The sequence below is a fragment of the Leptonychotes weddellii genome, chromosome 6, assembly GCF_054177405.1.
Source record: "Leptonychotes weddellii isolate Sample4059 chromosome 6, ASM5417740v2, whole genome shotgun sequence".
Classification (NCBI taxonomy): Eukaryota; Metazoa; Chordata; class Mammalia; order Carnivora; family Phocidae; genus Leptonychotes; species Leptonychotes weddellii.
The window spans coordinates 30,091,568-30,116,663 of NC_138374.1; the positions used below are offsets into that span (position 1 = coordinate 30,091,568).

General features: G+C 44.8%; 1 protein-coding gene across 1 annotated transcript in view; it reads right to left on the reverse strand.

Annotated features, from left to right (window-relative positions):
- Nucleotides 1-25,096, reverse strand: part of PLCE1 (phospholipase C epsilon 1) — a 299,036-nt gene that overhangs the window by 166,293 nt on the left and 107,647 nt on the right. The window lies entirely within an intron of this gene.

Sequence of the window (25,096 nt, forward strand, 5' to 3'; positions counted from 1 at the left end):
AAAAAAAAAAAAAAAGAAATGGCATGAAGTGTTTACAAAGTATACAGAATAGCTGTACCCAAATGAGGCTCCTAATTGCTACTAACCAAATGTGGCCTGCTCTGAGAAATTTACCAGTAGTTTAACATTATTCTAGTATCATTTGCTGATTGAGAATGCTTAATCAGATCTATTCTCCATCCTGATTCTTCATGAAAATGATGATTTGGAAATACTGGGGCTTAAAAACAACAGGATATGGATTCATATATTGACTCTCCTAATTCACTTTAATTCAATGAATGTTCTTTAACATAAAGGGGTCAGCCAACATTATCTCCAATTATCTTAGTGTTATTGTTCAGTGACCCACGCTTCCTAGCCTTCTTACATGGGAGATGGAGCATATTAACCTTAATTTTGATCATCATTATTTTCTAATACAGTGTATAGAAAGGGTCTTCATCTTTTTTTTTTTTTTAAGATTTATTTATTTGAGGGAAAGAGAGTGCATGGGATGGGTGGAGGGGCAGCAGGCGGAGGGAAGCAGACTCCCTGCTGAGTGCGGAGCCCTCTGCACACAGGGCTCTTTCCCACGACCCTGAGATCATGCCTGAGCAGAAACCAAGAGTCAGACACTTAACCGACTGAGACACCCAGGTGCCCCTAGTTAGGGTCTTCTGTTTCCCTCTATCTTATCAGTGTTCTTCAATAACAGTTGTCATTTGTCACTAGTGACAATGTATGCACTTCTAATAGCACCTTTATCTCCCCATAATGTGATTCTTACCGTAGCTTGGGCGCTAGAAAACCAAATAATCACATTTATTTGAACTATGGGTTAACTGTGAGTTAATAGGCTGGATAACAATGCAGTTAGGAACTGTGGTTTGGAAACCCCTTTTACTGGTCTCATGGGTCCTTTTCCTAACTTCTGGAGTCTAAAAGCAGTGTTTTAGAAGGCTGAAAATACTGGAACTTTGATGGGTGTGTGCGTCTAAACAAAACAGAATGATCGAAAAACTGCCAAATTTCCTGAAGAGTCAACAAAAAGAGTGAGGCTGTTTTAAGGGGTGAGGGCTGAAGCAACTTGCAGACCTGAGTGGCAGGGACTGGGAGTAGGATATTGGTAGCAGGCAGTCACTTCCTCTGCTCTGGATTCCACATTCCATTCAAGTGCCTGTGCGGAGAATTCCATTCTACTGAGAATATTCAGACCATGCACGAGACGCTGACCAAACACAGCTCCAGGGAGCCAAAAATAAAGGCTTTGCTAAGGCCGGGCCAATTAACCAGAGCTCCGCCACTGGCTTCTATGGGAAGTAAGATGAACCTTTATTACTGCAGGAAACATCTAAGAAGGAGTGTGAAAGGGTGTTCCCAGGACATTCAATAATCTGGGAATTTAACAGCTGGACAAGCCCTCCCACATAACTTCTTTCAAGCCACATTTTACTCCAGCATTTAAATTTTGCCTCTTCCATGCAGCCTTCCCCAGGCTCCAGTGAGAAAAGAGCATCTTCTTTCCGTGCTCCAACTACCCCTCTGCAAAACCTTCCAAAGGCACTTCCTGTGAAGTAGGGAAGCCACTGTTCGACTGCCCGTCCAGGCTGCGAGTTCCCCGTGTCTTATTTAACATGTTGTCTCCAGCACAAAGTGCACTGCTTAGCACCCCATAGGCAGTGGAGAGAGGGGACAAGAGAGAAATAACGGAAGGCTTCAAGCCAGGTTCCCAAAGCACAGTCCCCAGACCAGCATCATTATCTGGGAACTTGTTAGAAATGCAAATTCCTTCCATGGGGAGTCTGCTTCTCCCTCTCCCACTCCCCCTGCTTGTATTCCCTCTCTTCGCTGTGTCTCTCTCTGTCAAATAAATAAATCTTTAAAAAAAAAAAAGAAATGCAAATTCCTGGGCCCTGCCTCAGGCCTACTGAATCAAAAACTTTGGGGCTGGGGCCCTGAAATGTGTTGTAACAAGCCCTCCAAGTGACCCTGATTCCTGATAAAGTTTGAGAATCACTCCCTAAGACTTTCAGGAAACATGTTACTTTTCTCTGACTGCACTTCTTACATTATCTGTCCCATAAACACTCACATCCATGTCACCTTTCTTTCAGAATGGGAGCTCCTGAGGGCAGGGGTGAAGTCCTGTCATATCGGCATCCCCCAAAGCCCCTAGCTTAGAGTCTAGCACATAGCAAACTGGACTAATACTAGCTGAATGACGGGACATCTGTCACATAAAGTCCCTGTGGCTGTGACTGGAACAGACTTTTCTGAAATGATGCTTCTGGCTTAATATTTCCAAGGATGAATCATGTCTGAGATACTAATTCTAATGGGAATTACCATACAGATGAATCATATCATAATGAGAAAACCTGGCTGCCAAGGACGCCTCTTGAAAAGAAAAAATCAAATCAGGACAAATGGATTATGTTGTGAGGCTTGTGATGTCAGGCCATGAATTAGGCCGACAGAAGGGATTTAATGGCCTGAACTACCAGGCTCCCTGCGGCTCGAAGGAGCAACGGGTCAGTTAATGAATCACATGGGGACAAAGCCCCTGCAAGAAAAAAACAAACTTTCACAAATCCTGCGGACCACGATGCCTTGGCTCAGAGGCTCAGAGGCAGCGTTCTTGCTAAGCTGTGCACATGTGAAGCTGTGAGGGACAGAGAGTTCCTAAAGTCCTGTGGCTCCAGGCTGCTGTGTGACCACACAGGTGGAGGGGACCAAGGCTGACCCACAGGGCTACGTTGTTTACTTCCTGGGCCAAATGAATCCCCACTCACCTTGTTCTGGCCTCTTCTGCCCCTTACTGCCTGGGGTCATCGCTTCTGGACCAACCAACATTACATTTCCTTCCTCTACTCTTTGCCTGAAGGCTGACCTCCCGGGAAATCCTGCTCTCACCACCAGAGGTGGAACAGCAGAACAGAAGCCATGTGGTAGAGAGGAAAGAGCCTGATCTTTGTATCACACTGATCATGTTGGACTCCTACTGCCACCATTTAGCAGCAGCAGGGAAATAACCTGTGGTTTGTTTTTTTTTTTCCCCAAATTTTTATTTAAATTCTACTTAGTTAACATACAGTGCAATATTGGTTTCTGGAGTAGAATTCAGTGATTCATCATTTACATACAACACCCGGTGCTCATCACAAGTGCCCTCCTTAATCCCTATCACTCACAGAGCCCATCCCCCGCCCACCTCCCTCCAGCAACCCTCAGTTTGTTCTCTATCATTAAGAGTCTCTTATGGTTTGCTTCCCTCTCTCTTTTTTCCCCCCTCCCATATGTTTATCTGTTTTGTTTCTTGAATTCCACATATGAGTGAAATCCTATGGTATTTGTCTTTCTCTGACTGACTTATTTTGCTTAGCATAATACATCTAAGTTCTATCTACATCACTGCAAATGGCAAGACTGCACTCTTTGATGGCTGAGTAATACTCCACTCTGTGTGTGTGCGCGCGTGTGCGTGTGTTTATCACCTGTGTTTTTTATTGGAGATTATCACAGAGTTGTTGTAAGCCAGGATTAAATGACAAGATAGTTACGAGTTCTTTGTCTCCAGCTATGCAGCTTTTCAGTGTCCAGTGGTCATAACAGCATCAATGTCCGCATCTCTAGAGCTCCAAGGCCATGCCTGCTATCCTGTAAGACCTGAGGCAACTTCCCACCTCAAAAAGCCATCACCCCCACCCACCCCTCCTATTTATTCACTGGTGATCCCAGGGTGCTGGAGCCTCTCCAATGCTCGGCCTCCTGCATATGAAGGTGTCTGAGCGTTTTCTGGGCCACAGCTCCTCAAACAGCCACACTCTGAGTTCAGTTTGGGCTCGTGTACCCACCATGCTGTAAATGCAGGCCTTGGCATAGTGCTGGGTACATATGCGGCATTCAGTAAATGGGGCTGATTAACCCCTTCGTTCATATGGCAGTTCAAGCATGAATCCTCTCTCCCTCCAGGTTTCCTTCTTCCTCTCACTTCTCTGTTCTCTTCTTTCTCTCTAGGTTGCTCCTGGGGATGTTTTCTCCAACTTTGTCTGGATCCCCATGGTTTCTTCACTCTCAAATTTTTTTATTCCTCCCCCCTTTCAAATCCTCTGCTTTGCTTTCTTTTTACTCTCCTCCCATTTTTTTTTTTTACTTGTTCTGTCCTGATCTTCCTATCTTCCTCACTCTCTCTCCTTGCCCTCCCTTTATTCCCATTGCCTGTGTCTCTCCTCCACCCCTCATTTCTTCTCACCTCCTTTTGAGGGGGATCCTCTGAGCTTCATTTCCAGGGGCAAAGGAAGAAGGTGGGAATAAGGGAGGAGTGTTGACTAGTAGGGTCTGTAAGCAGAGACCCTCCTCTAATTGTCAGTAGACAGTTGTTCGTCATTACTGAATGCACTGTATTTCTTCTACTGAAAATCTGCAGTACTTTAATTCTTGAAAGTCTCTCCTCTGATGGGCAACAAGTGAATGGTCACCAGAGAGGAGCTAGGGACAGTCCTTCCCCTAACCCTTAAGGAACAGGAACTTGGTAGTTGACCCAACATCAGACCCACCCTCAGACACAGGACCCAGGGTAAGTTGACTCCTGGCCTTAACTAATCAAGCTGGCTGCAGGCACAATGGCACCCACTTCAGAGCCTCATGCTACCACTAAAACTTGAGAGTTGCTTAGAATTAGCAGTACAGACTCTCACGTTTCATACAAGGTAGCATCAGGCTTAGCAATTGGTTGAAAACCACCACATGTCAGCCAGTGAACATGCTTCAGGCAGACAGAGTAGGCCGTGATGAGTGAAGACAGAGCACCAGGTTTCCAGGAGCTGGAGTCATCACTGAGCTCAGACAGGTCAGGAGGACATGGGACCCGGGAGAGGAACTGCTGGGTCTAGAAAGGAAAAGGCACCAGGGGCCTGGACAGGATGGAGGAGTTGAGGAAGGGTATAGTAAAGCGAGGTAGCCTAGCTTGGTGGGGAAATCCTGGGACCCACATGCAAAGAAGGGCAGCCTCTGGGAGGGCCTAAGTAACAACCAGGTCCCAGGCAGGAGTGCTCACTCAGGGGAATGCTCTGAGCCGCATGGACGGGCATTCAAGGCAGACAAAGTCTCTGGCTGCACTTTAATCTCTGAAGAAGAAGAAATCTACGCCTATGAATGTCTTCCTTGTTTGGACTCCATTCATTCATTCACTTAACAAATATTTACTGAATGTGTACTTTGGGCCAAACAGTGTGCCAGAAACTGGAGACAAAATGATGAATAAAACAGTTTTTGTCTTCAAGAAAGTTACCAAGTATCAGGGGAAGTAGGCCAGAAAATGGGCAATTCTATTATAGCAGGCAATTCTACAATGGTGTGAGCACAAAGTGCTTTGGGAACACAGAAGAGGGTCTTAGAAGGCCACTGTGGGGGTGGGGGGGAGGAGCTTCCCCTAGGTTGTAACAACTAAACATAACCTAAAGACAGTAAGAGTTAGTCAGGCAAAGGGGAGGGCAGAATAAAGTTAAGACAGAGGAAAACATTCTAAACAGAGGAAACAGCGAGGGCAAAGTGGCTCCCTGCAGTTGGAGCTGAGAGTGAGTAATGAGCCTAGGGAGGTAGGCATGGTCTTTCTGAGTTCTTATAAGTGAATGCAATTAGCCTGGAACTATTCCTTTCAGAAATATTTCCCAAGCTAACAACCATGCAAGTAACTTCAACAGAAAAAAAAAAAAAGTTTACAGCTGGAGGATGTCCTCTCCTTTGTCTGGGGACACCCATTGTCCTTCTAGGGGTACCATGCTGAAGATGCAACATCAAACAAGACCCAGTCTTAGCTCTCAAGGCACCAATCGGATAGAGATGATCACTTCTTTTTTTTTAATTTTATTTATTTGAGAGAGAGAGAGAAAGCACGAGTGGTGGGGAGGGGCAGAGGGAAAGAGGCAAGCAGACTCCCTGCTGAGCATGGAGCCCAATGTAGGGCAGGATCCCAGGACCCTGAGATCATGACCTGAGCCAAAGTCAGATGCTTTAACAGGCTGAGCCACCCAGGTGCCCCAAGATGATCACTTCTATGAGTTCTTACAACTTGATGGTTTCCTTGTTATTAACAAAACCCAATGGGAATGGACAAAGTGCCCAACATTACTTACCAGCCTGGAACAGAAGAGAGACTATCGACTTCATTCATACCTGCAGTGTAACAATGACAGAGTGGGCAGCGACTGAGAATTTTTCCTGCCTAGGTGGGCGTATAGAGCCAGAAAGAGATGGGAAAGACTGAAAGAAACATTGCTTTCCTCCCTTGGGAATATAGCAGTGGAAATGTAAGCCTTTAAGAAGTTTCCAAAATAGGGCACCTGGGTGGCTTAGTCGTTAAGCGTCTGCCTTCAGCTCAGGTCATGATCCCAGGGTCCTGGGATCGAGTCTCACATCGGGCTCCCTGCTCGGCAGGAAGCCTGCTTCTCCCTCTCCCACTCCCCCTGCTTGTGTTCCTGCTCTCACTATCTCTCTCTCTGTCAAATAAATAAATAAATAAAATCTTTAAAAAAAAAAAAAAAGAAGTTTCCGAAATAATGGGGACTACAAAACAATAAACAGATGATGGCATTAGAATTGTACACAAGTTCATGAAGAGTCAGGGACTCTATCCGCTGATAGAGAGCTTCTGTCCTGTTAGAGAGGTTCTCAGCTAAAGTGCGCATAAGCACATATGTTCAGGGATAGGATCATATGGAGACACCGAAGGTCAAAGACAACATGCTCAGGGGTGTGGGAAAGCTATTACCTTCCACCTCATCTGTGTCTACCCCGTAGTCAGATATAAAAGATACAGTCCCTATGAGGTGCATTCCAAAGAACTGCATGGATATTATTAAAACCAAACAAAACAACACCTAAAATTCATCAAAACCGAGGACTCATACAATCATATTAAAAAAATAAAAGCTTCTAATTTACATTCCAAAAATAAGGCATTTTGGCCCTTACACTTTGTCATTTAAAAAGCCTGTTCTGTTGTCTCTCTTGAGCTTAAGGTTTTTCTTGGCTATCAAAACAAAGAGGTCTTTTGTTGACAGAAACAGGCGACAGTGTTTTGGTAAAAAGATTATATACAGAATAATGGTATGAAGTTCCATTGTGTAAAAAGTAGACTTAAGAGCTCTGCCTGTCTCCAGATTCTCTGGGTTTCCTGCAACAATCTAAAATACCTTTGTCCTTCACTTTGTGGGGACCCCAAACAATTGGATGCAGCCATTATTTTCTAAGAGCTTATAAGGGATACTATACAGATGTGACTACATATAATTAAAGGCAACGTCAACAACAGTGTGTCTGCTAACTAGAGCCACGACCAACCCCACTGGGATCAATCACTGGTGGGTGTCTCAAGGATTTTCCCTTCTTTGCACCCTCCATGATCCAGTGATCCATGGTATGCTGTACTGTATACAGTTGGAACTCATATACATTCCCTGAATTGATTTCAGTTGGCTCTTGGCAACTGTATTTACTGGACATTACCAGTAATGCCAAAGGCAGGGGGGCAAAGATGATGCAGCCAACATCATGGCCATGTGGGCTAGAGGGAGGGTAGGGCAGCTGAGGCTCACTTCCAGCAGAGCAGGTAGGAGGTAAAGGAGACCTAGTGAATGTGGTGCTGAGCTGGAGGAAGGGTCCTTCTGATAAGGCCATACCTCAGTGTAAATCCCAGTCATTTCTGTGGTTTCTTGGGACATCAATGGGTGCCTTTTGGGGAACAAATGAGGGTTCAGCTGGAGGGTTCTTTCGTCTGTGGACCTAAAGTCAGGCTATCTTTTGTCAGTGGGAAGCTCATTCCCTGTGCTCTTTCTTTTCTCAAAATCTGTGCCCTCACTACAAGAACCTCAAGGAGAGAGGAAGGGAGCTCTATTTGTGCTCATCATGGATGGAGAAAGCAGCACATATGGGGACCTGGCATGGGGCCACACTGATAAACAGACCACAGATAACCCTCTCAACTCTTGCTAATTTGTGATCCAGTTGTGACCATGATGTACTACAAAATAGGAGGTAGAGGCATTGGGAATGGAGAGGAAACAGGCTCTGGAAAACAGGCTCTAGGAAGTCAGGGGTGCAGGGATGATATGAGGAGTTCTTTCTTTTCTTTTGACGCCCTCCCTCCAAATTGCTCCTTTTCCACTGTTTACCTTTCAGCCATGGAGAAGGCAGGAAGTAGGACATATTCTGGGTCAGGAAGGAGGGCATGGCTATCCTCGGCTGGGCTGATTCTGGTTTCCATTAGTCCCTCCAACAGGTTTCCTCATCAGTTCTTCCACATTTTGCCTGGACACATTCCTAAGAATTCTTAAGAACAGACTGGACAGTCTTTTCCTATCAAGGCCATGAATCCTTTCCCCATTTCCAAAATCCATCAAAGGCCACTCACAAAGAGTTTTTTAAAAAATCATATCTAGTATCATTTTCAGACACAAGACGTAAAAAAAATAAGCAAAGCCAAGAGGTGTGTGTATAACAAATGTGAGGATAAACAAGATCCACATTGTGAGCAGTTAAGAATGGGGAGGAATTTGGCAAGGAGAGAATCCTAGAAAGATACAGTTCTGAAGCTCAGGATGGAAAGAGGGAAGTGGGGGCAGGAAGAACAGAAGTGAGTCTGATGTAAGTGTGCTCTGGAGGCACCTGCTGTTCGCCTGGTTTTGGACATCAGAACAATTATCACCCTCCATCCCTAACCTATAAAGTGCTCACTGATTAATCAATGACTCACCCCTGCTTCATTGAGTGTCTCTTACATGGCCACAGGGAGCTGGAAGGCAGGGCAGGTAATAGGGAAAGTTAACGATAGGATGAGACAGGAGATAATAAGTGAGAAGAGAGAGGTTCAGGCAAGTGGGAACAGGCTGACTTCATGGGGAAGTGAGTAGCTACCACATCCCCCAAATCATGTAAGGGCATGAGACAGGGTGTAATAGATGAACCTATTGTAAGGCTGGTGGATGAAGAAATAAGAAAAGAGAAGCTGTACTGTGAACTCCGGATTATCTGCGTAATGTGGAGATCATAATATGAAGCAAAGCTACCTGTAAGGTATGAGGTTTGTTATAAAAATCCAAGCAGGAGAGGAAGTCAGAACAGTCAGCAATCTGAAGAAAAAACCTTCCCGAATGAACTAAGCCCCGAGATGGACAATACTGGGTTGGAAAGTGGAGTGGGATGAGTTTATACGGATGAAAAGTTGCTGGCTCTGAATGCAGGTTTGGGTTGGAGATCAGACAGCCTAAGATGCTGGATGTCCTTCCCTCCTCTGCCCCTGTTAGCTGCATTACTGTCTGTCTTTATCCATCCCAGTGGGAAGGGGGAGAAGGCTGGGAAACCCAACTTGCTCCTGTTTTTGAAGAGAGTGAGGAGGTCAAAGGAAAAGTTTTTTCCTTCCCCTTTGGAGAGTTTGCCTTTCAGTCCAAGAGGCTTGATGCCAAATGTTCTGAGCATTCTGGGCTTGGGGAGAGCCCCTGGGCTGGGACTTTGCTATCATGGCACAGAATTTAAGGTTCTAAGGCAGGTCTTATGGAGGCTCTGTAGTTCCCCCAGGCTGTTGTGACTTCTCTCGTGGTGGCTGCTCCCACCAGACGCCAGGTCATGGGGCCAGGTGGGATGGCAGGTCCTGTGGTGTGTCTACCCGCACACCAGGTGAGAGGCAGGGGACTAGGTGGTGCTCCAGAGATGCACACATCAGACAGACACACACACCTGAGCATTGAGAAGACATGGCCTTCTTAAGCCTTGCTTTGACTCAATCTTGAATGGTGCCCAACCCACGGCATCTTGAGATGCAGTCATGACAGCGTCTCCATCATCTGTCCATCCTTCTGGCCTCCTCCTCAGTTACTATCCTACAGGGACCCACTGCTCCTGCCTAACCAAGCTGCTTACCATCGTCCCTCCCACCTCAGCACACCCAAGTCTTCCTGTCCTATTGTCACCTACCAGAATCCTATCAGCTCCTGGAGGCAGTCTTAATGTCACTACTTGGCTGGTTGCATGACCTTGGGACAATTACCTTCTCTGTGCCTCAGTTTCTCTAAGGAAAATGGGGATAAGAGTGTGGTGATTATGTGAATGAATAAAAGTAAAGCACCTAGAGCAGTGCCTGGGACTCAGTCAGTTCTGTGAAAGTTTCTGTTTCTTTCTCACCCATTGGATGCCCCGGGACATTGCATGGCTCCTGGTCCATCTTCCCCTCTGATCACTCACATGCTATCTGGAATACAGGTGATAATTCAATGCTGCCAAGCAGGATTTACTCCATTTTGCTCTCAGTTAGTGTCCCCATTTTAAGTTCTGTCAATTTTGAAAGGAATGAGGTATAGCACTGAGTTTCTCCTCTGCTGTTCCCAACTCAATGACTCAGTGTGAAGTCCTCCCAGTGAAGGATACTGTGGCTTTTTTTTTCAATAGCAGTTTTATTGAGATATTATTCACAAGCCACACAATTCATCTATTTGGAGTGTACAGTTAATGGTTTTGGTATATTCACTGAGTCGTGCAATCATCACCACAATCAATTTTATGTCACTTTCATTACCCAAAAAAGGAGTCCCATACCCATTAGCAGTCACTCCTCATTCCCCCCCCCCCCCCGCAACCTCCCCAGGCCTAGGTCACCACTAATCTACTTCCTATCTCTATAGTTTTGCCTGTTCTGAACATTTCATATAATCCCCTGGCTTTTTCAAGGGGTCAAACTCTTCTCCTTTTACTCATCATTAATCTATATCCCCCAAATACCCAGCTCCATAGGTCCAGGCACACAGTTGGCACCCAATAAATGTGCTGTTGAATGAAAACTAAAAGATGGGTTCAATCGAGTTAAAGATGTATTTTTTCACATTTCATCCTTGGAACTTGGTCCAAAGCAAGTTCAGAAAATAGATCAGGAACAGGGTTGTTGTGTTTTTGTTTTCTGGGGCACAAAAAAAAAGCTTTGCTAAGACTCTTCAAAGTGAAATTTTAGGGCAGTGGTTCTCAAAACTAGCTATACCTTAGTGTCACCTAGAGGACAAAAGGTCCTGAGGCATGAGCCCTCCCCTTGCCATCCTCGCCCTCAAGGTTCTGACTTTGCATCCTGCAGTGGGGACCATCAGTACCTTTTCAACCTTGCCCAATTTTAAATATGACTCTACGAACAGCCAGGGTTGAGAATTCTTGTTCCAATGGAAACAACCAGCCTAAGCAAGAATAATTTGTTGAATTCCAGCCATGCCCAGAATAATATGCAGTCAGAGTTTTTAACTCTGTCTTCAGGAAAATGAATCTCTGAATTTTTAGGAAAGCAATGAAAACCAGAATATTCACTTCACAAAAATTTTCTTTATAGCCAACATTACTATTAGACTGAATCGTACAAAATTGCTGATATTTGACTGCTTCTGAGCTATAAAATGGAAACTTCATATCATTCAAGCTAATTGAATGCATTTACTTCATGAAAGAGAAAATACATATAATACTCAATCTGAACCACCATCTTACTATTCCGCCTATTCATCTTCCTTGTGCTCTACACACTTTTTAAAAAGAACATTTCAAGCTTCATCAGATATATATTTCTAGTAGAGGATGGAAATTGAAGAAGACAAAAGCATGAAAATTCATGAACAGATAAAACAACACCAACCTTACAGACCATCTTTACTTTTTGCCACATTATTTCTGGAAAGCATGCCATAAAGTGGACTGTCATAAAGTAAGTTATGTTTTCCCATAGAAAAATTTTTATGATTTGGGATTGTGTTCCTGACTAGATGCCATATAAATCAGAGATATGATCAAAAACAGGTCACAAAAACAAAGCTGCAACAGCTATAAACCTCTATAAACATTTAAGATAATAAATTTATTATTCAAGCCTACAAAATGTTAAATCATATTTTACCCATTGATCATTATCCCATCATTTTGGAAGGTAATTTAGCACTGCACAGCAAAACTCAAAAAGCGCACATTCTCTGATCTTTCCCATAGGAAAAGTGGCTCTGTGTCTTCCTTCCTTCCAGAACCAAGTATAACTGTCTCAATCTAGACCCTAGGCCATCTCACTGTCACCTTGGCGGTGTCCTCCGCTCTTGCCCGTCCCGCCACATCCTTCTCTGAGGCTCTGCTCCCTCCACCTGCAAGCTGTGTGCTGCCCCAGGTTCTGAGGACAACCCTGTTCTGAGTCAGGAGGAATTTAAGGAGCTGAGGTCTCTGGCGCAGGCTCCACGATGTCTAGTCAAGTGCATTTCTGCTTTCATTCCCACCTCCAGCTGGGAAGTCAGGCGTCTACCTTCTTCTGTCACCAGAACTGCTCATATCTCTGTTCTTCTGAGCCTTGCTGCTTGGCAGACTCCTTCCTCACTCCACCCCTGCCTGCAAGAGGCCAGAGACCTCTCCCTGAAGCCCACCCTGGAGTTCTGCTACCTACTGCCATACTTTTCTGATGCCGAACACTTCTCTGACAAACAAGTGTTTCGTGAATGAGTGAATTCCTAGCTTTCTCCAGGCTGTGCACAACTGAACAGATACTGCTACCTCTTGGTGCGTCTCCCAGAGTCAGGTGGCTCCTGAACTGCTCGCCACCTTGGCCTCTTTGTGAAAACCACGTGCTGTGAACACCAGGGCAGCCTTTCTGGCTGGGCCCAGCACCTGCCTCCCCTTGGAAGGGTCTCTAGGACTCCTCCCTCTCTCTGTCCCTTCTTTTTCACTACACTGACCTCAGGTCTTACTAGCTCCAGGCTTAAGTCTCTCACCAAACCCCCCTGATCCAGACATTCTCCTTCCTGCTTCACCATCTCTCTGGTCCCTCATGCACTGCACAGGGGAGTGGACATTTGGTAAAAAATCAGCACATGATTCTAGAACAGTGGTTCTCAGCCATTTTGCTCCCCCTCCCCCCGGAACATTTGGCAATACGTGGAGACATTTTGGGTTGTCACAAATGAAGACGTGCTACAAGCATCTAATGGGTAGAGGCCAGTGGTGCTGCTAAACATCCTGGAATGCACGGGGCCACTCCCACAAGGAAGAATCATCCAGCCCCCAAAACTGGCTGAGGTTGAGAAACCGTTCCAGAAAAATCAAAGAAAATTCCTGCAGCACTACAAACCAAATCAAACTGAAAATCACCAGCAAAGAAGGATCATGCTCCTGTTTTTAGCCCCCAAAAAATTGCCCCTTCCATTTCCCCCTCATTATAGAAAAATTAGAAAATTAAGAAAAGCAGAAGACTGCCTGTGATACCACTGTTCTTATATTTTTACATATAATAGCTTTGATTGTATTATATACCATTCATACTCTGCCTTTTCTGTAGAACATGACAACCAAGTGTTCTCCACATTATTAAAAGACACTGCTTTCACTGTTACGTGAGGCTGCTTGTGATGATCCAACTACAGTGTAATTAACCCTTCTCTTAGTAGTGTAAATTGTAGCTGTTTCCAGGTTTTCACCCTGCTGTGATATGCATATTTGTGCATAAAACTTTTTCTACCTGGGTGGTTATTTCCTGGACAAATCTTAAAAAGGGTCTATAATCCATACAGAATTTTTGAGAGGCAAACAGGATTTGTCAAAAGGTTCTATCTAACATCAAAACCCATGTGAAACATTCCCCTGGACCCTGGCTCTGCTCTATTCAAAAACATACTCCAAACTTGCAACTTAAAGTGTCTCCATTTGAGGAACATCAAAGGAACCTGAAAAAAAATCCACCCCACGACTTTCTGAATAGAGACTGCAGTAGATCATGAGAACAAGAATGAAAGACTTGTGATTTTTGGCATGAAGAGACATAACTAATATGCCCTTAAGATAGCAGGACTTGCTGGTTACAGAGGCAAAATGATCGTATTTGGAATGTCTTTCCTATAAGCACAAAGCCATTTTCTGTATTAAAACAGTTTCGCTATTTTATTTTTAAAAATTTGGGGTTGTAATCATGGAACACTACATCTAAAACTAATGATGTAATGTATGGGGATTAACATAAGAATAAAAAAAAATTGGGGGTTGTATTTTCTCTTTATCTCAGGTATTTCGGCTTTTGGGAATGCAATGATTTTGACAATCAACTTAGCAGCTGTTTGTTGAGATAAATTTGGAACATTCTGAAACAAGAATAAGGTCAAAGATAAAAATTTTTTTTCATTAACACCCAAACCGGTTCTCTCTTGTGTTTTAGTAGCTGATTATAGGATAGCTACAGAGAAGTAGAAATTAAACTGTCAGGGGCGCCTGGGTGGCTCAGTTGGTTAAGCGACTGCCTTCGGCTCAGGTCATGATCTTGGAGTCCCTGGATCGAGTCCCGCATTGGGCTCCCTGCTCGGCAGGGAGTCTGCTTCGTCCTCTGACCCTATCCCCTCTCATGTGTTCTCTCTCTCTCAAATAAATAAATAAAATCTTTAAAAAAAAAAAAAGAAATTAAACTGTCACTTTCTCTTCCTGCTCCTAGGTTCAAAGAGAAACCTGCAAGAATATAAAAATCAATTAGAAGCAATGTCTTAATGTGTAACCTGCCCCCCCTTCATCACTGACTTCTGAAGTGTTCTATTTCAAAAAAGGAAGACTATCAAATATGAATTAGTATATGAGTGCTTTTGGAGATACAGTATACTTCTCTAAATGCAATAACAGTACAAAGAGGGTTGCTAGAGGGGCGCCTGGGTGGCTCAGTTGGTTAAGCATCTGCCTTTGGCTCAGGTCATGATCTCTGCGTCCTGGGATCGAGCCCCGCCTTGGGCTCCCTGCTCAGCGGGGAGTCTGCTTCTCCTTCTCCCTCTGCCCCTCCCCCTACTCTCTCTCTCTCTCTCAAATAAATAAATAAAATATTAAAAAAAAATAAGAGAGTTGTTATTGTGTATTCCCATGTATTGTGTACCCTCCTTTATGATGTCAACCCAAGTATGGTCAAACACAGAAAAATCAGTACTGATCAGGTAAGCTGTGGGACTGGAAAGAAACAGGAAGATGTCTGTGTGGAGAATTAGTGGTTCACAATCAGGTATCGTGGTAGGAATCAAAAGTTCCTTCCAAGTCACAGGTCTGGGACCAGGATGTTAGCAACGACGAAGGGAGGCATAAAAATGACATATCATCCACAGCAACCATGACCACTGAGGCCAGTCGAGGGCTTCCCTCATTGTAGGCCCTCTGCTCAGTGTGTCACTTGTATAATCTCAGCCAGTCCTCACAACCGCCCCACAGGACCTTGTTGCAGAAACAGGCACGTGACCGAGGCTTGGAGAGAAGTTCAGAGTATTGTAAAATCTTCCAGCTGCAAGACGGCCAGAGACTTCAACCCTGTCTTCTGAGTCAGAGCCCAGGGGAAAGGCCAGGCAGGAGGAGGCATTAAAGAAGGAGCTCAGAGGAGGCATGAACCTGAGTGAGGCGGAAGCCAAGGCTTCCCTGACTCGTCCTGGGGCACCCAGCAGACAAGGCTCCTGGAGGCCCTGTGGCTGCAGAGCTCAGACCTCGCCTGGGGCACAGTGGGGTGGGGGCCAGGAGGTCTGACAAATGGGCTGTTCCTGCAGTTCTTGCTGCTGTACTTGCCCTCTCTTTCCTGCCCTCCCCTGTGGACAGGGTCAGAACTGGACCAGGAGCCCGGCAGACCCCAGCCTGTGCTATGGAAGTGAGAGAAACAACAGTGGAGCCTTGGTCCACGGGTCAGATCTGCCACCGCGGATTAGACGCACGGTCCATTCAGCCCAGGGCTCATCTGCACACTGAAATCAAACAACTAACGTAATGGCTTGTGGACTTACGTTTTTAATTAAAAAAAAAAAAAGTATTTTGAAGAGAAATCTCAGAAGTCCAGAATTTACAAAAGATAAGTAGTAGAGAGACTCTGGTTTAAAGAGAGATGAAGGAATCCCAGGATGTCCTCCTTCCACCCATTTCCAACCTAAATATTTTCATGGACACTAGGGCCATAAGCAGGGTAGGACCCCTTAGCATCAACAAGAATGGCTAAGGACCCCAAACAATCTATTACCATGCAGTTTTCTAAAACCTTTAAAAAAATATAGATTTTTCCATCTGCACCACACTTCTGGCTAGAGAGTCCACTGCTTTCTTGCCACTTTGAGAAGTGCCACTGACTTACTACCTTTCTCTTGTCCTAGACTCGCTCTGCTCTCACTTAAGGGGTATCTTTTCTTCTTCCTAGTAGTTACACTAGAACTATTTATGACTTCAGAAACTTTGTTCACATCCTCCTCCTCTTTCCAGACAGAACATTCCTAATCTGTTTAGTCTGTTCTCACTGGAGGACTAAACGCAACAATGTATGTAAAGCACCAAGCAAGCTAGGAGGGTGGCATAAAGGAGAGGATCAGCAAGCATTATGCCTTTATCCTTCCTTTTCCATCTCCTTTGTCGCTTAAAGGGCTCTTGCCTAGTTTTGCCTTCCATTGTAACCCTTTGTTCCTTTCTTAGTCACACTCATTGCTGTGCCCCAAATAAGGTTGGGCAAGATGATGGGATCATCTTTACCTACACAGCCAAAGAGTAACACTGCGAGACTGTGAACCCCAACCCCGACCAGCACCATGGGCAGTACCATCTCAGCCAGGAACACAGAGTTTACTCTTCTCTAAGTAGCCTCCAAGTTCCCTTGATAGGAAAATTGCAGCAAAGAACCCTTGGCCACAATGAGGATCTCTATTATGTTTTTGCATAACTGAGGGAGGTACAGAAGGAGAGAGAGAGAGCAAGCACAAGTGAGAGGGACTGAGGGGGGGATCTGATCTAGCTGAGCTATGTGGGGAGAAGAAATGTTTCCTCTGCAGAAGGAGAGGCATGAGCAGCAGAGGACAGGAGTTCCCAGTTCCTGTTAGGAAGGGTGCCAGAGTTCACTTCCTGAACTCACATGCAGAGGAAAAGAAAGTCACGGGGAACTTCAAGGCAGGAGGATATTTGCAGGAGGATAAACTGGCACAAGTTTTCGAGAGGGCCATTGATCAATATCCATCACAGTTTTAAGAGATTCAGCAATCACATTTTTAGGAATCTAAACTTGCAGAAATATTAACATTACGCAAATAGATGTACATTGATGTTCAGTCCAGCACCGTTCCTAAGGGAACAATGCCTAAATGTTCAACAGTGACTGATTAAATAAATTATGGTGTATCCAGGGCGCCTGGGTGGCTCAGTTGGTTAAGCGACTGCCTTCGGCTCAGGTCATGATCCTGGAGTCCCAGGATCGAGTCCCACATCGGGCTCCCTGCTCAGCGGGGAGTCTGCTTCTCCCTCTGACCCTCCCCCCTCTCATGTGCTCTCTCTCTCTCTCTCATTCTCTCTCTCAAATAAATAAATAAAATCTTAAAAAAAAAATTATGGTGTATCCATACAATGAATACTAGGCAACAGTGAAAAACAATGAGGTAGTGATGCATTACTAATATGAAAAGATCTTAAAGATACACTAAGTGAAAACAGCAAGTTGTAACATGGGTCAATTTTTGTTTTATAATAATATAAATACATCAATCTGGAAAGATACACATGGATTGCCTTGATTTTCTTGGAGAGGTAGAGAATTGTCAGTTTTTACTTTGGATACTTCTAAATTGTTGAAATTTGTAATTAAACATAAATTAAATAGAAAAGCTAGCTATAGCACAGCGGTCACGTGCATGGGCTGTGAAAAAATGCTGCTGGAGTTTCAACCCAGTTCTGCCTCATCCTACAAGTGATAGGTAACTCAACTTCTCTGTGACTCGGTGTCTTCATTTGCAAAATGGTAATAATGATAGTATTATGCCAATTAAATGAGTTAATACACACAAAAGATTTAGAAAGGCCTGGCATACAATAAACACTCAATAAATTGTTGGCCAAGATAAAGAATGATTTGGTTCTTTTTTTTTTTTAATGGCCAGAGGATAGAAGGAGAAAAGTGGGAAAAGCTTAGTGCCAGATGATAAAAGGTCTTGCACGCCAGGCAAAGGAATGAGAATTAACTTATTCAGTAGGAAATAAAGAGCCCAGTAGTCATTCCATAAATATTTATTGAACACCTTCTATGTGCCAGGCACCGTTCTAGATAACAGGGACGCATCAGTGAAGGAAGCAGACAACAGCATATTTGGAAAAGGACCAATGTAATCAAGACTGGCCTTTTGGGCATGATGGTTATACGTCTTAAAAGTGTTCTGTGTGTGCTTGGGGGGAGATGATCTGGAAGACTGGGGGTTGTCAGTCAGGAGGCCATCGCATTGTTCCAGTGACCAAGACCCGGTACATGAAGGGGACTCCAGGCCTGGTGCAGAAGATGTGCCTGAGGCCAGAGATAACAGACAGGCAATCCCCAGTGTTGGTGAGGCAGCTGAGGGGAGGGTGCAGGTAGGGACCAGAGAACCTCTGAGCACCAGCTTTTCAAAGTTCATCCCAGCATCGGCCAACTCAGTTGGCCTGGACCTGGCTCTAGTCCCATGTCCACCATCACTGATGTGAGGGTCCCTGGAGAATCGAGTTTCTCTGAGTCTCAGAATTCTTTTATAAAATGACAGGGTCACCCCTGATGATCTCCAGGGCCCCTTTTGGCTCTAACATTCTATAATTCTCATGTCATTACAAAGCGGCAACTGAATGGGACTTCCTTTCCCATTACCAATATATTATATACTAGAGTCAAAAGAGAAACCATCGAGACATAGGATTCAGATGTGCAGGATCATGTATGAGAAGACTGTTTACATTCACTTCCTTTTTGAGAAAGCGCATATTGAATTTTAAGACAAATGTATGCGTCAAGGTCTGAAAATGGGTTACTCAAATAATTTCCTTCCATACATGCAGCTGTTCTAAAGCATAAGCCACACTCTCCCAGTAAAACCATCATCTGTTCTATAAAGAATATGAGCATTCATCTGACCCTTATTTTTAGAGTAAGAGGCCAAAGGCACAAGGGGTGAGATGTAGTCAAGTCCAATGTGCCAGATGCAGACAGGGGGCTGAGGGCCAATTATAAATCATAATATCTGAATTTGGGGGTATTAAAATTAGATGTCTTAGAAGATGAAAAGAAGGAAATCATGGAATATCAGGGTGGCAGACAGAAGTTGCAAAAAGCCTACGTTTTCCTTTGTTCCTTCATTCAACAAATCTCTCTCACAAAGTAAACCACCAAAATAAACAGACTCTGACTCACTTCCCATTGCTTGCTGGAGTTTGGTTCTTTTTCCCCACCCAGGGTCATGGAATACATGCACTTCAGACTTACTCTCTGCGTGAGAAAAACCCCTGCACGATGATAATCAACTCTTTGTTAGGAGAAATTGCAACTTTCCACTACCCACGAGGAGCTGGTCCTGAAGCCAGGTGGCCTGAGCCCTGAGTCCCGCTCTGCCACTCACCACCTGTGTGACTTTAAGCAAGTTACGTATCTCCTCTCTGCCTCAGTTCCCCTCTCACAGGGTTGTGACGAGATGTTACTTTTCTACATTGTTTTGAACAGCGCCTGCTGTACAGTAAGCGCTATGTGTTTATAAGATCAATCTTAGTTGCTAGAGGTAACACAAGGCAGCTGAGAGCAGTTGCATATTGATTCTCTTAAAGGATACTTCCTCTCTGCTCATCCTACTCACTCACAAGAGTACCACGGAAAACCATAGGTTAGACAAGACAAGGATCAGCTGTTCTTCATGTGTACTTAGGAAGGGCTAGGAAGAATGTACACTAAAAAACCTCCTGCCAGGATTGCTGAAATCAAAATGACTCTTCTCTTTATAAAAGAGATACAAGTTTGTTGATAGAGATGAAATTAGAATGCCCTGGCATGGTGCCCACCAGCCTCAGAGTCTGTAATTTCAACCCTTTGCTTGAGTTATCTGAACCCATTTTATTCTCGGCTGTTCTGGCTTTTGAATAAGGGTGTGTGTGTGTGTGCGTGTGTGTGTGCAAGCTCCCGTGCATGCACGCACAAATGCATGGTAGGGGGAAGGGAAACAGCCCAGGTGGAGACTTGATGCTTGAATGCTTGAGTCTGGATCAGTTCAGCTCCAAAACGTAGAGCTGTTGCCTAGAGCAAATTACCTAACTTCTTGAACCTTAATTACTGGAACTGAAAAATGTCCTTGACAAGTGGTCCTTTGGGTGCTCTTTTCTAGACCTATTATTCAAAGTGGCTGGGATGGTTTGTTTCATAACAATTGCCCCCCCACAGGCCAGCCAGAGGGCTGCAGCCGCTCCATGGGCTGAGACCTGAGGGTGTCTGGTAGACATGAGTAATTAAGAGCACAAGCCTTGAATTAAGAGTTCAAGCCCCAATTTTGCCACTCATTATCTTGTGACCTTGAAAAAAAATACTGAACCTCCCTAAGCCTCAGTTTGCCTATCTATAAAATGTTGATAATGGTAATAACAGTATCTATCTTATCAGGTGGCTGTGAAGAATAAATAAGAGTACTCAAGAAGCACTGATGCCTGACAGGGCTCATTAAATGGCAGATTTCACCACAATGGCTGTTCCTGTCTCTGAGTGCCCCAGGCAGATCTTAGGTATATTCTTCTTTGGATGGTGATGGGCAGTTTATTAGCTGGTTTTTATATTAGCTTTTAAAAATCCTCAGTGAGAACTCTCTTAAAACATGCCATCTGCCTCTTACGCTGTTTTTCTTCTTTGCATTTTTTAAAATTATTATTTCAAAACAAACCAGCTATTTTAAAGTGTGTCTGAATGGTTGCCTATTACTCATCAGAAGAGATTCCAAAGCTTTTTGCAGGAAGGATTTCATGTCAGGATGCTTTGGTCAAGGAGCTGCCTGTCCTGTTCTTTCTTCCCTTGGGACAGACCCTGGAATGAGGAGAGCTTCGAAGCACCTCCTGTCAAGGTGGCGGGTTGGAGGGTACTGGAAGCTCAGCATGGGGCGAGGCCTGGATGAGCTGGGGAGTTCTGGCCTTGGCCGGTCCACGAGCTGTCACAGGCCACTTAAACTTGCCAGACTGTATTGTCTTCACTCGTAACATGAGAGGGCCAGCAATGGGCAAAAACCAGGAAGACAATTCACCTGGGAGGACAGTCAGTCAGTTTTGTTCCCTTCCCTAGTTATCAAAAAAATGCAAATTATGGGACAGACATTATGTTATGTATTAAATGAAAACATAATGTTTAAGTTTATTAAAATATAAATTTGAAAACAAGGTCACTTTTCTGCATTCCTGGGAGCACTGGCAAACTGGCATAACTGTGTGGGACTAGAAACCACAATTCATATTGTGTCTCATGAAAGAGAAGGAGGTAAACTTGGTGTGCATCATCTTTTCAGCTCACTAGTTTTGAGGCCCAACCTTTTTGAGACTCCATTTCCTCACTGGAGGAAAAATGGGTAAAATGGAGATAGTAAAAATAATGTCCACTTGATGGGTTGTTGGGAGGCCTGGAAGTAATGTAGGTAATGGAGCTAGCCTAACATTTGGCACCTACCAGATGCCTGTTGTTGCCAGGAGAAAGATGATGATGACTCTCCCTGGTTCTATAATATTATAATGTTGCTGGAAAGAAAACCCATTCTCCTCTCCTTTCTCAGATTCCCTGTCAGAATCTGGCTTCTCGGCAGGCAGAGCAGACAGCTGCTCAGCTGCGGTGGCCCCACACATCCAGTGTCCTAGGGGATCCTGATCCATGGCCTCAGAGGTCCCCGGGCAACTCCAAGTACGTGCCCCACACAGACATCATCTACTGCACGCACACACACACCATTACGTGTCAAATGCCCGTCCTGCCCTGCCCTGTCCTGCCTGCTGGCACTCACTCAGCTCTGCAAATGGCCTTCTGGCCTCCAGAGCCAGAGCCCTCCAGTGCCTGAGCACGGAGCAAGGAGTGACATCCTCCCTGTGGCCCACAGCTTCGGCCTGCATCTCCCTGCAAGCAAACACAAGCCAGCTCCCTCCCCCGCAGAGCGCAAGCTCTGACATATGTCTGCTGCCACCCAAACACTTCACCTCTGCACCAGCCACTGGCCAGCATATTCACCAAGAAACTCATTCCACCCTGGGGAGGCCCTCAGTCCCTTGTTTTCAAATGCCCCTGTGCTTCTGAGGAGGGTTTTTCTTTTCTTCCTTTTTCTCCTGTGATTCATCTCTTGTTTTTTGGTAATTCAAGCTTAGCACTGACTTGAATTGCCATGGAGTCTTTATCTACTCAATATCAAAGATGTCTCTTCTCAAATTTTTTTTTGAATTCTTTCTCAATACCAGGTTCTGTTTCTGTTCCCATTTTGCAACCTAATAAGGACTGAAATCTGTTTTCAGTAGTTACTTGATTTTTTTTTCTCAGCTTTAAAAATAATTTCAGAGAGCCATGGAACTGAGGAACTGAAAGGAGCTCATCCAGTCCTTGTTTCATTCATGAAAAAACTGAGGCCCCTGGGGGTGAGCTTTGTGGTGGTCACACTGTGGGAAGGCACTTAGGGGAAGGAAACAGACCATGCACACCTACGTTCCTGGTGCCTCTCAGCCTATCATATGCCCTATTTCCTTGTTAAACCAGGTCCAGGTTCTGCATGGCAGGGCTTCTGACAATGACTGCACTTCCTTCTATGGAGCGATCTGCCACGGGGCCTGGTAGGTCTGCAGAAGTAGCTCCCTCCAGGTGCCCCAAATCCATTGTGGACTCATTCCTCCTCTCTTACTTCCCGGCTTTTGTCAATGCCGTTTCCTCTTCCTGCTAACTCTAAGTCGCATTCATTCTCCAGGTGCTTTCCCCAGAAAGCCCACATGAGCCTCCAAGTCCACAAAAGCAGGGAGCCCTCCCATGTTTCCCCGGCAGTGAACTGTCTGCCCTCTCTGATGGTTTTGCTCACCAGTCTTGCAACAAATCGTCAACCTGTTTGCATCCATCTTCCCTTAGAGGTCTGCCCGAAGCATGAGGGCAGAGCAGACACAGTTGACTCATACAAAACAAAGTGTTAGTGACCTTTAAAATCTCTCCTATCTGCAGACTCAGGTGCTAAGCACTTGAAGAAAGGAAGAGTCCCAAGGGTAGTCAAAAGCCCACAGACAAATGATTTCACAATTTCAGACTGAAGGAGTTTCCTCTAAATTTTTCAAGAAACTGGGGAAAGACTTCTTACCCAAGCAAATACAGGGGGCAGGGGCGGGGTTTGGGGAGCAGAGCAATTAACCAGGTCCAGATAAGCACACCCAATCCCTCCTCTTGATTCACATCTTTTCTCATCCGGGGCCATGTTTCTACAGAAAAGAGTAAGCCTTTGAGAGCATCCTCCTGGTGCACCATCCTGGTGCTTTAGTAGCCTAGCCTTTGACCCAGGGTGACCCAGAGTCCTAGTTGCCCTTTAAGGAGTGAGGGGAGGGGAAGGCTGAGCCACAGTAGAGGCAGGAAGGGCGATATGGAGACCAGAAAGGAAAAACTCCGGGTCTTGACTTCTCTGGATTCTTTCTCCACATGATCTCATATAATCCCCCAAGCAACCCTAAGATGTCAGCCCTTTATGATCTCCATTTTACCTAGGAAGAAACAATGGAATGCAAAATTCAGTGACTCACTGAGATCTCAGACACACTGGTTGGAAGTTGTGCTGAGCCACTCGCAGAACAGCAGGGTCCTAACCACCACCTCTTTCTCTAATTTCCTACAGAGCCTTCTGAAAGGGGCCAGGAGTGTCTATGTGTGTTCTCCCTGACCATTTAAACACTCACTTGCACTCATAAGACAACTAGGAAGCTTAAAGCAGGTATTTTTAATATTCTTTTCTACCAAGTCTCCCTGCTTGGGCTGCTCTCCCTTCCTGGAATGCACCTTTAGCTCCTGTGATAGTGAAAGACCCCTGGGTCCTACCTGCCTCCTCCCCTGCCATAAAGGCTTCAACCCAACATAAAGCTCCCTTTCTCCATACTCCTAATACATTTACAGATGGCTCTGTACAATGTAATATTCTACAGCACTGTCCAACAACTGGTACAATAATTTATTATTTTATAACAACCATGAAAACAAATACTTTTGAGCATTTGCTATATGTTGGATATATTTTTCTTGTTTAATTTTCATAATAGTTTCATTAAATGGATATAACATCTCCCTCCTCACAAACAAGGGTATTGAATTTTGATAAACCCGGATGGGAAAAGTAATATATCCCAGCAGTTTGTGTGAGCTCTGAATTCGTCTGCCTGGGTTCAATCCCAGTTCACTAAGTAGGTAAATGTGCATAGACTGCTCCTCTAAGCCTCAGTCTTGCCATCTCTAAAATGGATCATGCAGTGCTAGGGACAGGACTCGCACAGAGTGAAGTGTGAGTACTTAATACTATTAGGAAGAAGCAGAGCTTAGAGTCAGCTCCTGATTGTCTTACTGCAGGGCCCGTGCTGCCTGCTTCTCATATAATCCTGAGGTAGGCAGAGTTTACCATCCCTATTTTAAAGATGAGGGGTTAGGTTCAGAAAGGTGAAGTGATGGGTTTGCGATCACACAGCTGTTACGTGTCAGGGCTGAAGATGGAGCCAAGTGCAGCTTTATTTGACTTCCCAAAACTGTGCTGCCTTGTGTTAATCTGTTAGTTGCGTGTCATCTTCTTCCTTCCAACTGAGTGATAAGCTCCTCAGAGCCATGCCTTTAGTACCCTTTCCCCGCGTTTCCCAAATGGCCTGGCACAGCATTACACACTCTGTGTTCTCACTGCACCACTGGTAAAGCAAATACGGCTGCCCTTGCTCAGCCTGGCCCCCAGCTTGCTCTTCAAAAACATAAGTAGCATCAGCCATGATGATGGAGACTCCTGAGACAGAAGGAATACAAGAGAGATAATTCCAGAGTCACCGAACAATCGTATGCCCATTGCACTTATAAGAAGTAAATCTCAAAGGGGAGGTCAAAATGCTCTAAAAAAGACTGAATGATCCATGGGACAATGGCCACAGCTTCTTCAACAAGGAAATGGTGTCTACAAGAAGAGGAATCTGTTAGATTGAAAGATTTAAGAGACATATCATTCAAATGTAATATTTCTTATCTGATCCCTGGCTCCAAAAATCAAATATTAAAAGCCATTTTTCGGGGACCCCTGGGTGGCTCAGTTGGTTAAGTGTCTGCCTTCAGCTCAGGTCATGATCCCAGGGTCCTGGGATTGAG